This window comes from Ranitomeya imitator, chromosome 2 (assembly GCF_032444005.1).
Source record: "Ranitomeya imitator isolate aRanImi1 chromosome 2, aRanImi1.pri, whole genome shotgun sequence".
In the NCBI taxonomy this organism is placed as follows: Eukaryota; Metazoa; Chordata; class Amphibia; order Anura; family Dendrobatidae; genus Ranitomeya; species Ranitomeya imitator.
In genome coordinates, this window is record NC_091283.1 from 811,499,503 (window position 1) to 811,511,609 (window position 12,107).

Sequence of the window (12,107 nt, forward strand, 5' to 3'; positions counted from 1 at the left end):
TCCTATGTATCCAGACTTTAGGGACACCCTGTATTTTAACCTGTGACCATGTAATCTTAGAGACCATAGTTTACGAAGTTTATGTATTAATCATAATTAACTGACCCTTTTTCCCTTTTTTTCAGTAACTCCGGTGTGATTGAGCTCCAGCACGTATCTCCAGATACTATTACAGATTGGACGGCAGGAGCCATCTGTATGGGCCCGGAAGGATTTGGCCTTTCACCCTCTGTACCCCTTAGAGTTTTCCAGCCATACTTCGTGGAGCTTGCCTTGCCGTACTCTGTGGTCCGGGGAGAGACATTTACTCTGAAAGCCAATGTGTTTAATTACTTGAAGCAGTGTATCAAGGTGATAAAATGATCAAAGTCTATTTGGATATTTCATTACATATCTCACATCCAGTGATCATGGTCATTGCGGAAAGAAGCCTGCTTGATATTTTTGCTGACGGGTCCCAGTATAATTACTTGTCACATCATTATTTGATACTTGTTGGGTGGCATAGTATTAGTGGTGACTGTGGTTAGAGTTTTAGATATCCCACTCTCTCCAGGAAACCCCTACTCTGCCACATAATAAAACAATTGTACCAGAAATGGTCACATATGTTTTGGAATAATACAAAAATTAGTTTTCTCCAAACTTGATGCCTCTCTAACTTGTACTTTCACAAAAATAGGTAGTTCTAGGATGGAGACCAATGTTTTACATGCAGAATAACACAGACATTTTTGATGGCACCTAATCACATATGCAGTCACTAGGCGGGTCCAAGTAATTTTTGCAACTGGGCACATCATGTCGAAAGCTTGTCAACTTTAACAGTTTGGGAAAAATCTAAGTGCTTCCAACTATTGTTTTAACGAGAGCAGAAACAAAAGTCCCCATTTTCAGATACAGTACCTTGAAAAAGTATTCATACCCTGTGAAATTTTCCATATTTTATGCAAATTGCCTCTTCTGAGAAAAAAGAGGACTTAAACTCTATAGCGCCACCTGTTGGAAGTAGCGATCCTACAAGTCACAATCAACCCTTTAACAAGTCGTGCAATATGACTTAGGATAAAAGCCAAATCAATATCTCACTTCACAGACACGGTGTTTCGGGCTGTTGGCCCTCGTCAGTGTGAAGCATGAGAACTAATTTGGCTAGGTGAGAGGCTCTGGACTGGGGTCAAAGGGGTATCGTTTCTCCTTATGGAGAGTGACATACCATCTCTGGCTTGTCAAGGTAAGGAGGCTTATTTGCCGTGCAATGCTCCTCTGGGAAATATAATATGTAAATTGCCTCTTAAGTCCATATTTTTAAACATTATACCCACAAACTTAAATGTATTTTATTGGGATTTTATGAGAAGTGTAAAGGAAATGATACATGGTTTTCTAATTATTTTTTAACTATAAATCTGAAAATGTACAAAAACTTTTTTAGCTCATTATAAAATGGTTCTAGAGATTTTCTATGACCCATTTATGCCTATATTCTTGATGGTTTCATTTCAAGTGTTGAAGTGTTTTTATTCCCTCTTCATTTTTATTTCCTTTGTTAGCCCTTTCCCAATATTTGGTATACAGTTATATCATACAACAGGTCCCTGACTTTGATGCGGGCTCGCACACTGAGCCCACGTCCTTCTCGATAGATAGTGGCTGAATTATTCATAGATCATGTGCCCTTAACAGCCGTTGGTGGAGCAAAGCTCCGTCCATGGCTGTTTACCTGTTAAATGCCTCTATCAATCTCTGATGTGTTGCGGTACGAGGAGCATCATTCCACCTGCCCATTAGCGCACCAGTTACGTAATCACAGGGTGCAAATCGGTTGCCATGACAGCTTGGGATCTGCTGAAAAACTGTGTGTCATGACAGTTCTCCTTTCATAAGATATCATGATTTTTACCATAAAAGTGAAATGTTACAGGCCTTGTAAACTGGCAACACATTAACAAAAAATTCACAAATTTCCGAAATTTTTTCCCCCACTTAAATAAAAAAAATAGATAGGTTCAGTATCTGTATAATTGTGCTGACCTAGAGAATCATATTGCCAGGTTAGTTTTACCATATAGTGAACATAGCAAATGAAAAGATCAAAAACCATTGTGGAATTTCACTTTTACTGCAATTTCAATGCACTTGGAATTTTTTTCCTACTTTCCAATGCATCATCTCATAATATAAATGGTACAGGAAAGAAATATATCTTGGTACCGTGTTAGCCAGTAAATAGAAAAATATTTAGAATTGAGAGTCCTCAGTGGTTGATACCTTTCAATGGCCAACTGAAAAGATGGTAATAAATTGCAAGCTTTCGAGACTACATACGTCTCTTCATCAGGCAAAGACTAAAACAAATTCTTTCATAATTTGTTTTAGTCTTTGCCTGATGAAGAGACGTATGTAGTCTCGAAAGCTTGCAATTTATTACCATCTTTTCAGTTGGCCATTGAAAGGTATCAACCACTGAGGACTCTCAATTCTAAATATAAATGGTGTCATTCAAGAGTACAACTTGTCTCACAAAGATCAACGCCTCATATTGCTACAGTATGTCGATGAAAAAATAAAAATCTTATGGCTCTTGGAAGAAGGGGAGGAAAAACCAAAATGGAAAAAAATGAAATTGGCCACGGCGTGAAGGCATTAATAAAAGTTAAGCCTTCATTGCTTGGCTCTTCTGCACTTGAGCATTGTCTTACGCTTATATTATAGTTATGGTTCTTATGACCTTACAATTTTTCACCTTTCTGATTTTTGTTTTGTTATCTCACGTTGCCAATTGTTTGTACAATGCAAATATGTTAAAATAATTGATACTCATTGATCCGTTTTTTTGGGCAGGTCCAAACCACTTTATTACCTTCTCTTGAGTTAGAACTGGAAGCATGCCCCCAGTGTCAGTACAGCAGCTGCCTGTGCGCGGATGAAAGTAAAATATTTAGCTGGAATGTTAAAGCTTCCAAACTGGGTAAAGTATGAACTCAACTAAATTAGGTGAAAAGTTGGCAGAAATGGATAAGGCAATAAAACAAATGTTTAGCAGTCGTTGCTTCTTTTTTGTTTGTTTTAAATCTGCAATGGATATCGACTCAACATTTTTAGCCGTTAACTTAAATATCAAAAAATTATTGCAATATATGCAAAGATAAAAAATAATTACGTTGGAAATGATGAAGACTTATGTATCCTTCTGTACCTTGGCATCAGCGTGCCAGAATACAAGATAGCATCATGATGTCCTTTAATTCCTCGCTTTCCTCCATTTTCCAAATGGAAAGAACTATTGTAAATCATAATTCATTTCCATAAACTATTCAGTGGTTCCAATACTTTATGGGACTTATAAGACAAAAAAATATTCATTTATCTGAAGATTTGATACCTGATCATATGACCTATTAGGATTATGAATGTCCTCTACTTGAGACTCAGAACTTTTTTAATTTCCCGTTCTGTGTGCAAGAGATGAAAAATGAACTCTACGAAGCAGAAGGTGACAACCAAAGTGACAAATGTGAAAATGGCAATATTTCAAGATTTCTAATTGTGTCTCATAACATCTTCTAGGGGAGGTGAACATCACTGTGAGGTCCGAGGCTATGAACACCCCAGATCTGTGTAATAATGAGGTTCCCCTTGTTCCTAAACAGGGAAATGTTGACGCAGTGATAAAGCCACTCATTGTTAAGGTGAGACCCTCATTCTCCAACTTTTTGAATTTTTTTTAAGTGCAACCTACACCTGTCATATATGACATATACTTTTGAAAAACGAATAATCCTTTAAAATTTATTGTGGCCTTTGGGAGGTAAAGGGATTCAGTATGACATGTGACCCTCTAACCATACAAGTTCATCCTTTCTTTGGGTCTATAGCCTGGTGGAGTTTTGGTGGAGAAGTCTCACAGCGCTATGATCTGCACCCAAGCAGGACAAGGTAAGCATCGTCATTATTTTACCATCGAAGAAGGAGATTGAGTATGACACAATAATGCTCTTTTAACTTCCACTTGTTCAATATCTTTGTTCTATAGGAAATTCTAAAACAGAAAAGATCTCCCTAACGTTACCTGTGAATATTCTTAAAGATTCAGAGAGAGCTTATGTGACTGTTGTGGGTAAGAAAAGCTTTGCATTATTGCTTATAGGTCCACCTAAAAATTAGCTGGAGCATGAATTACAGATTAGTGCTGTGCTAGCAGTAAAAACATCTATATATTTTACTCACCAACTAATTCCACAGCGCTTTACATACAGTAACATCACTGTTGCCATTGGGCCTCACAATCTACATTCCCTATCAGTAGGTCTTTGGAGTGTGGGAGAAAACCAGAGAACCTGGAGGAAACCCACGCAAACACGGGGAGAACATACAAACTCATTGCAGATGTTGTTCTTGGTGGGATTTGAACCCAGGACTCCAGTCCTGCCGCTTGATTAGTCCTCTTTGTAGCACTGAACCCCAGACTCGAAAGATAGTGGCTGTTTTTAAAAGTCATTTTTGCATTTTTGATATATTATATTTATTTTGTCAGCAGAGTGTTGAGATTTGACCATGGTTTAGCCCTGTAAATTGGACTAAGAGTTCACTTTGAAGGGGGTTTCTCCTTTCAGAAAACTTGGATATTAACATTGGTCGATAAAATAAAATAACAACTGAGCATTACTTACCCTCTCTGGGTCCCGTGCCGGCTCTTCACTACTGTGCCAGTCTCTGTTGTTCGTCTTTGCAGACACGAGGAGCCCCTGATTTCACTGATTGGTTGCTGTTCTGTTGACGTGATGTCAGCTCTGCAAACAACCAACACAGGCCAGGAAAGTGGCAAAGAGTCAGCATTGGCACCGCGGAGGTTAAATAATACTCAGTAAGGGTTTTTTATAGAACCTAAGTTTATACCCAAAATTTTTCTGTAAGGGAAAAAACCCTTTAACTGTTTCTTTTGTGAAGCATTATAAATATATGCAGTTCTATGTAAAATTAGAAACACCAAATTATTGTATTAAAACATAAGTTCAAATTTTCATTATGAGCTCGGTTTTATTGCTACATATTTTAATTATTTCATTGAAATCTACATACTTTATTAATGGCTAAAATATTGCTGAAAGTGATTATTATCAACTTCTACCCATTTTTACTTTTCTACCTTGTTTTATCAATATTTTTTACAAAAGTAGTCTGTAGTGGGGTCGTCAACTTGACTTTTTATTTTTTCTGGACATCTTATCCAAAAATCATGAGCAGACAATATTTTTTAAGGACACATTGTAAAACCATTATAAATCATTATCATCATTAAGATATCAGCTGCATTCTATATGAACTGTTAAATGGTAATATTTACAGTCAGAATACTCTTCATATATTTCTACACGGACTCCATCAATTTTTTTTTGTGGACAGGGCATAAAAGTGCTCTATTTTTACAGACTGTGCTAGAATTTCAGGATTGTTGGCAACGCAGGTTCTAATCTTTGTTTTATACTTTGCTTCTAAAAATGAACCATATATTTTCTTTCTTCCCTAAAACTGAATTATACATTTTCTAATTTACTTTTTGAATGTTTCCATAATACACACTTTCTATTAGTTTTAATATATTTTGGTCACTGTTGATTATTTTTTTCCTACAGGAGATATGATGGGTACAACCCTCGAGCACTTAGACAATCTTCTGACCATGCCTTTTGGTTGCGGTGAACAAAACATGGTTCGCTTTGCCCCAAATATTTTTGTACTGCAATATCTGGAAAAGACTAATCAGCTGAGCAGTGAAATTAAGAGTAAAGCTACCAACTTCATGAAGAATGGTGAGACAAGAAGTACTTCATAGTTCATCACTTTGAGTTGAGTTACAGATCTGATTATGACTTGTGTTCTTGTGTTGCACGACTGAAGACAGTTCTTCCTTCTCCTCCAATTTTTGTTCACTTGTCTTATAGCTTTGAATTAAATTACATCACTTACTGGCTCAGATCTCATCGATATAGTCACAGACAATGTGTAGACGAGAATAGGTTAGGGAAGTCCAACCCATGAAGCCACAAGCAGTTATAAAAAATTTTCTTAGTCTTGACTATACATTATGGCCAAGGTCCCCAATATTTCTTAACTTGAGAGCCACTTTCAGATCAAAGAGGGTTGAGAGTCACAACCAGAATCCCCTCGATTAATAACATCTTGCTCCCACTTCCCCCACTCTAGTGATACCCAGAGCCTCCATTATCGGTATAATGACAGCCTACTGTAAGATTCCCAACAGAAAACACTCTGAGGAAGAAAACTTGCATCCAAGGGTTCACACTGCACCCCCATTTGGTATCCACGTATCTAGTTCTCCCACCACACAATCACTTCCAGCATCAAGCATCTGCTCTATCTCCAGCGTAGCACTTGCAGTACTTAATTTATCCCTCCAACCCAATAAGCACCTCCAGATCTGCTCTTCTGCACTGGGATTCTCACAAATGGCACCATTTGATGATAATGTTCCAAGCTGCCAGACAGCCGCGAGCCACGCATCAAAGGCCCGCGAGCCACATGTGGCTCCTGAGCCACAGATTGGGGATCCATGGGTTCGAAGATGTGTGCTGATGCTAGGGTGACATCAGTTTTGTTGCAGAATGACAGAGAGAGAATGTATGAATGTCTTAGACTCCTGGTAAGCCTACTAGGGTAGGACAAGTTCACCACAAATTTAAGAAAGAAAAATGCTTTGTTTTATTTGCGATTTCCTGGAATATACTTGTTGTTTTTCAGGGTACCAGAGGCAGCTGCGGTATAAACGTGATGACGGATCCTACAGTGCATATGGTAAAGATGACCCTGAAGGAAATATGTGGTGAGTATTCTGGAATACTTGAAAATTCATAAAGCTGAATGGATGACTGGCAAGTCTTAGAGGTGTGTGTCCTCAACAGGTTAAAGCCCTTGTTAGCGGCATACAACCTTTTTGCTATTGTGGTTTCATATCTACATCGTATAACACTAATTCTGCTGTCTATAGGGCACTGCTATAATGGCGCTGTGCTTATATTACAGTGGTTGCGCTATTGTAATATATTATTGTTTATGCTTCTATATAGAAAGATTATTTAGTCAATATTTGGTATGGGCACCAAATATAACTTATAATTGGGCACAACAAGAAGGTTTCTACAAGGCATCATCCATTGTAAGGCATTACCCAACTTAACTGACATCCTGGCTCTTGGGGTGTAAAATGAGCACATTTCATAATACTAGTGGTCACCACAGTGTATGTTAGTATTACATGAGCGTGGTGCTGTGGTGCTTACTTTGTCATTGTGTGACAGTGCTAACAATTATTTTTAACAATTTGCTGGTGACGTCATTGATATTAGAAACTGCATTATTGCTTGTATACTGTATAACAGTAAACAATATGTGGGGGCACCTACAGGGCATGGGGCACCAAATGTAAGAGCAGCTCTAATAGCAATCACTTACCATCATCTTTGATTTTTTAAGGCTGACTGCTTTTGTTGTGAAGACGTTCAGTAAATCAAAACCTCACATTTTTATTGATGAAGCTCAGATCAGCACCTCCTATGCTTGGTTAACAAGAAACCGATTTTATACCGGCTGCTTCCGAAATGTGGGCAAACTGTTCCAAACGTCCATGAAGGTATGATCAGACAAGACTTTTTTCTGTGCAGTTTTAATACTAACCAATCACCTCCTCCATGAACTGGTAGGTTGTGAGTAGTTGTCTCATCAGTATTTTGCTCGTGTTGCCGCCATCTTTATTTTGTGGGTTTGCTCCATCCTGGGCTAATAAATACTGTTGCTTTAATCTTTTTTAATCTTTATTTTATTTTTTTATATAGCGCTAACATATTCCGCAGCGCTTTACAGTTTTGCACACATTATCATTGCTGTCCCCGTTGGGGCTCACAATCTAAATTCCCTATCAGTATGTCTTTGAAATGTGGGAGGAAACCGGAGAACCCGGAGGAAACCCACGCAAACACTGAGAGAACATACAAACTCTTTGCAGATGTTGTCCTTGGTGGGGTTTGAACCCAGGACTCCAGCGCTGCAAGGCTGCTGTGCTAACCACTGCGCCACCGTGCCGCTCACGGCACGCTCTTTTTTGCTGTGTTAATTCTTGAATTTTAATTCCTTTTTGTGACTTTCGTTTTAATTTTCATTTCTGTGGGAGAAAAAGATTGACTTAAGTTATGACCCTTGAGTCGGTTCCATTTTGCCATGTGTGCCAACACTGTGGACTTAAGTGGAAGAAGGTACTTCACTGTATTACATGTTTTTAGGAATTAAGAGAGATTATATATCCACATATCACTATGTCCTCGGTTCTTATGCTGAAATAATACTGATGTTACAGGGGGGTGTTGAAGACGATGTGTCCCTTTCCACTTATGTTACAATAGCACTGCTGGAGGCAGGCAAATCTCCACAAGTAAGTAATCAACTGCACGAATGGAGTATGGATTAGTGTAACATGTACATTTTTAGATCTTGTGTCACGGTGATGCAAAGTGCACTTGCAGGGCTGCTCTTAGAGGATTGTACACTGGGCAATTTCCCAAGATTCATTTTTCCAAGAAGGATCTCAAGAGTTAGACCTCCATTAGACATCTGTGTTAACAGAAACAATCATACAATATTGAATAAAAATGCTAGCAGTTGGGCTTTACTTGATGCTCATGGCAAGATTTGCAATAGAGTCAGTTATGTTGCTGAAAGGAGTGAAAATGATTGAACATTTTTCAGACTTTTCAGATAAACCTTCACTACGAAGAGAAAGAAGGAAAAGCAGAACTTGATATTCACTACATTGTTGTTGCTACTATTATAACTATCATAGATGATGTTCTCCATGTTGCACACTTCCTTTAGGTATAGGTTGATCACTCTTTGTTACTGATCAGCTGATGCCTGATTCCCTTAGGTTCACATTGCGTTAGTGGCAGTACGCTAACGGAATCCGTTACATAGAGCCACTAACGCAATGTAACGGATCCGTTAGTGCACCCATTGACTGCAATGTAACTAACGGATCGCTAACGCATGCCATTTTTGGCATGCGTTAGCGATGTTCCGTTAGTTTCTGACGGACCTCGAACGCTGCTTGCATCTTGCTTGCTGCTTGCGGGATCGCTAAACGCAGTCCCTTTTTGCACATTGCGTTAGCGCATTCCGTTAGCGTATGCGCTTAACAGATTGCACTAACGCAATGTGAACCTAAGCCAAGGGGTGAAGCTTATCAGATCTTGTCCAACTGCATACAAGGCAGAGGGAAGACTTCTGCTGCAGCCAGTTGTCTTACCAACACACAGAAGACAGTGAGAGGGAGAAGGGGTGTAATTGAGTTCCTAAGACACAAATAGGTTTCTTAGTTTTAATTATTTAATTCATTCATTCATTAATATGGAACAAAATAGGAGTAGAAAGAAGGTGATTAAGGGAAGAAGTACTTACCGTACTTATTAATTTCCAGTGTATTTTTGTGGGAGGTTTTCTTTGTATCTTTCAGATCTTGATTAAATTGCTCACTAAAAACACACGCTCCTTCTACTGTTAATGTTGAGCTCCTAATGGGGCCAATAGATACCCCTAAGCAAAAAAAAAATGAAAATCTTATCATTTCTGGTCTGACAGATATAGACTCAGTTACAGACAAAAAACTTTGAATTTTCTGCCAGGAAGTGAAACTCTGAATCAGTTCTCGATAGTTTGTTATTTGTCTTTTTACTGCAGCTAATTGGAAAAAACTGTTTTTAATTGAGTGCCTTTGTCTTCCAGGACCCTCTTGTTAGAGATTCAATTTTTTGCTTGCAACAATTAGCTTTGAATGTGAATAATATGTACACCCAAGCCTTGCTTGCATATGCTTTCACATTATATGGAGACACTTATTACAGGAAGATCTTATTGGACAAACTGGAGCAGAAAGCTGTGAAAAAAGGTACGTCTGGTGGCAATTTTTGAATAGTTGAAGCACCTACCTCATGTCACTGTCTTGGCCAAATACAGTGGTCCCCAACTTTTCTGATCTTGAGAGCTACATTCAGCTCTGACAGAGGGTCCTGAGCCACATCCAGCTCCAGCACCCCTCACAATATTGACAACCAGAGCCCCCATTACTGGCATCATGACTTTTAAACAGAAATCACACCGAGGCAGTATACGTACATCCAATAGTTCTCACAATACTCACATTTAGTATGCACACATCAAGCCTTTATACAGGGGCTCCCACCACACTGTCGCATACAGCTTCAAGCACCTATTCATCATCCTGTCTCCAGCTAACAATACTTAAATTATCTCTAAACTCCCAAGGCAAGTATTAGACATCCAGATCTGCTCTTTAGTGCTGAACTACTCAAAAAACTTACCATCTGGAAATCTGCGCTTCACAGCTATTTGTTAGACCTGTGATAATGAAGACAGCCACGAGCCACACATCATGGACCCCTGAGCCACATGTGGCTCCAGATCCTAATAGGTAGGCCTCACTATAATAATAACCCATCTGTGTGCTGTGAAGGTGTTGCATGGAGCACCCCTCTCTGTCAAACACCGTAAGTTCTGTAGATGCAGTTGATATTGACATTTAAAAGGGACAAATTGCTGGAATCAGAGTTATCTCTGATCCCAGCAGTTGCGGCAGCAGTGTGGCTTGGTAATACAGCTGTAACTAGCACTAACCAGCTTAAAGGTAGTTTATGTAAATTTAAAGGGAGCTTGTCATGTAAAAAAAGCTATTAATCTGTAGATATGGGGTTAACCTGCAGGTTAAAATTGTTCTGAAGCTGCCCAGTGCCCGCACTGAGAGCCCCGCTACTGGGAGGAAATAAGCTCGGGCTCTAAGTCATAGGGGTACGGCTCTCGTGGTTTTTGTCACTGATCAATACATAGTGATTGGTGGCTGAAACCACGTATCGACACTGACTGACAGCATTAGAGGGGTTGTCATTCAGTGCCGGGAACGTTGGTACAGCCACCACTCTATACACAGAGTGGTGACTCAAGCCGTGCCGGCCGCACCCCTATGATTGAAAGCCTGAGGTTTCCAGGTTGAATAAAGGTAATTTCCTCCTGGCAGTGAGGATCTCAGTGTGGGCGCTGCATGGCTTCAGAAGTATTAACCTTCAGATTTGTAAAGTGACAGCGAGCGGTAGCCAAGTGTAACAACTCTGCTGGCATCACGACATGGCCTCTCATCTCTCACACTATTTTACTCGCTGCTCCAGGTCATGTTGTGGTTTCTGTTTCTTGCCAGCTCCATAATCTGTGCCTCTGCTCTCTGCATGCTTCCTGGCTGTGTGCATAGGGGGGCGGCGCCTGAACTCTCTGGTTCTTATAGGAATCAGGTGCACCTGTCTAATCTGTTCCTGACCAATTACCAAGAGGCCTCCAGTATTTAGTGCAGCTCCACCCAGTGGACTAGGCCTGTGCAATGTGTTAGCTCAGTTTGTGTTTTGCTTCTGAGCTGCCAAGCCTTGCTCTGTGTCTTGCCTTCTCTGAAGGCTGTTCTCCTTGCTTTGCCTTGTATCTTGTTTGTCTGCCCTCCAGGAAGCTGAATATCCTGGCCCCTGTGTCTTTGCTCTTGTACCTTGCCTTGTTCCATTGCCTTGTCTGAACTTTGTCCTATCTCTGTCTCCCTGTCTGTGGTTTCTTTCCCTGCAGAGCCTCTCTGCTCTGCTCTTGGCTCCGCACTCTGCGACCTTGCTTTGCTCTTGTCTCTGCACTCTGTGCCTTTGCTTTGCTCTTGGCTCTTGGCTCTGCACTCTGTGCCTTCACTCTGCTCTTGGCTCTGTACTCTGTGCCTTCACTCTGCTCTTGGCTCTGCACTTTGTGGTTCTACCCTTGTCTCTCTGCGGCTTTGCCTCTGCTCCGCACTCCTGTGGTTCTGCTCCGTTCAACTCTGCTCCGCTCCTGCTGCTGCAGAAATCTCTTGCTGCAGCTCTCCTCCGCATTCCTTGTGGTTCCGCTCTGCTTTGCTTCTGCTGCTGCAGTAATCTCTTGCCTGACCTCCTCTCCGCATTCCTCACAGGTCCGCTCTGCTTAACTTTTGTTGATGCGCTATCTCTTGCTACTCTACCGCTCCTATC

General features: G+C 40.2%; 1 pseudogene; it reads left to right on the plus strand.

The window, feature by feature from the left end:
• LOC138667807 (alpha-2-macroglobulin-like protein 1) overlaps window positions 1-12,107 on the plus strand; it is a 70,667-nt pseudogene that overhangs the window by 42,212 nt on the left and 16,348 nt on the right.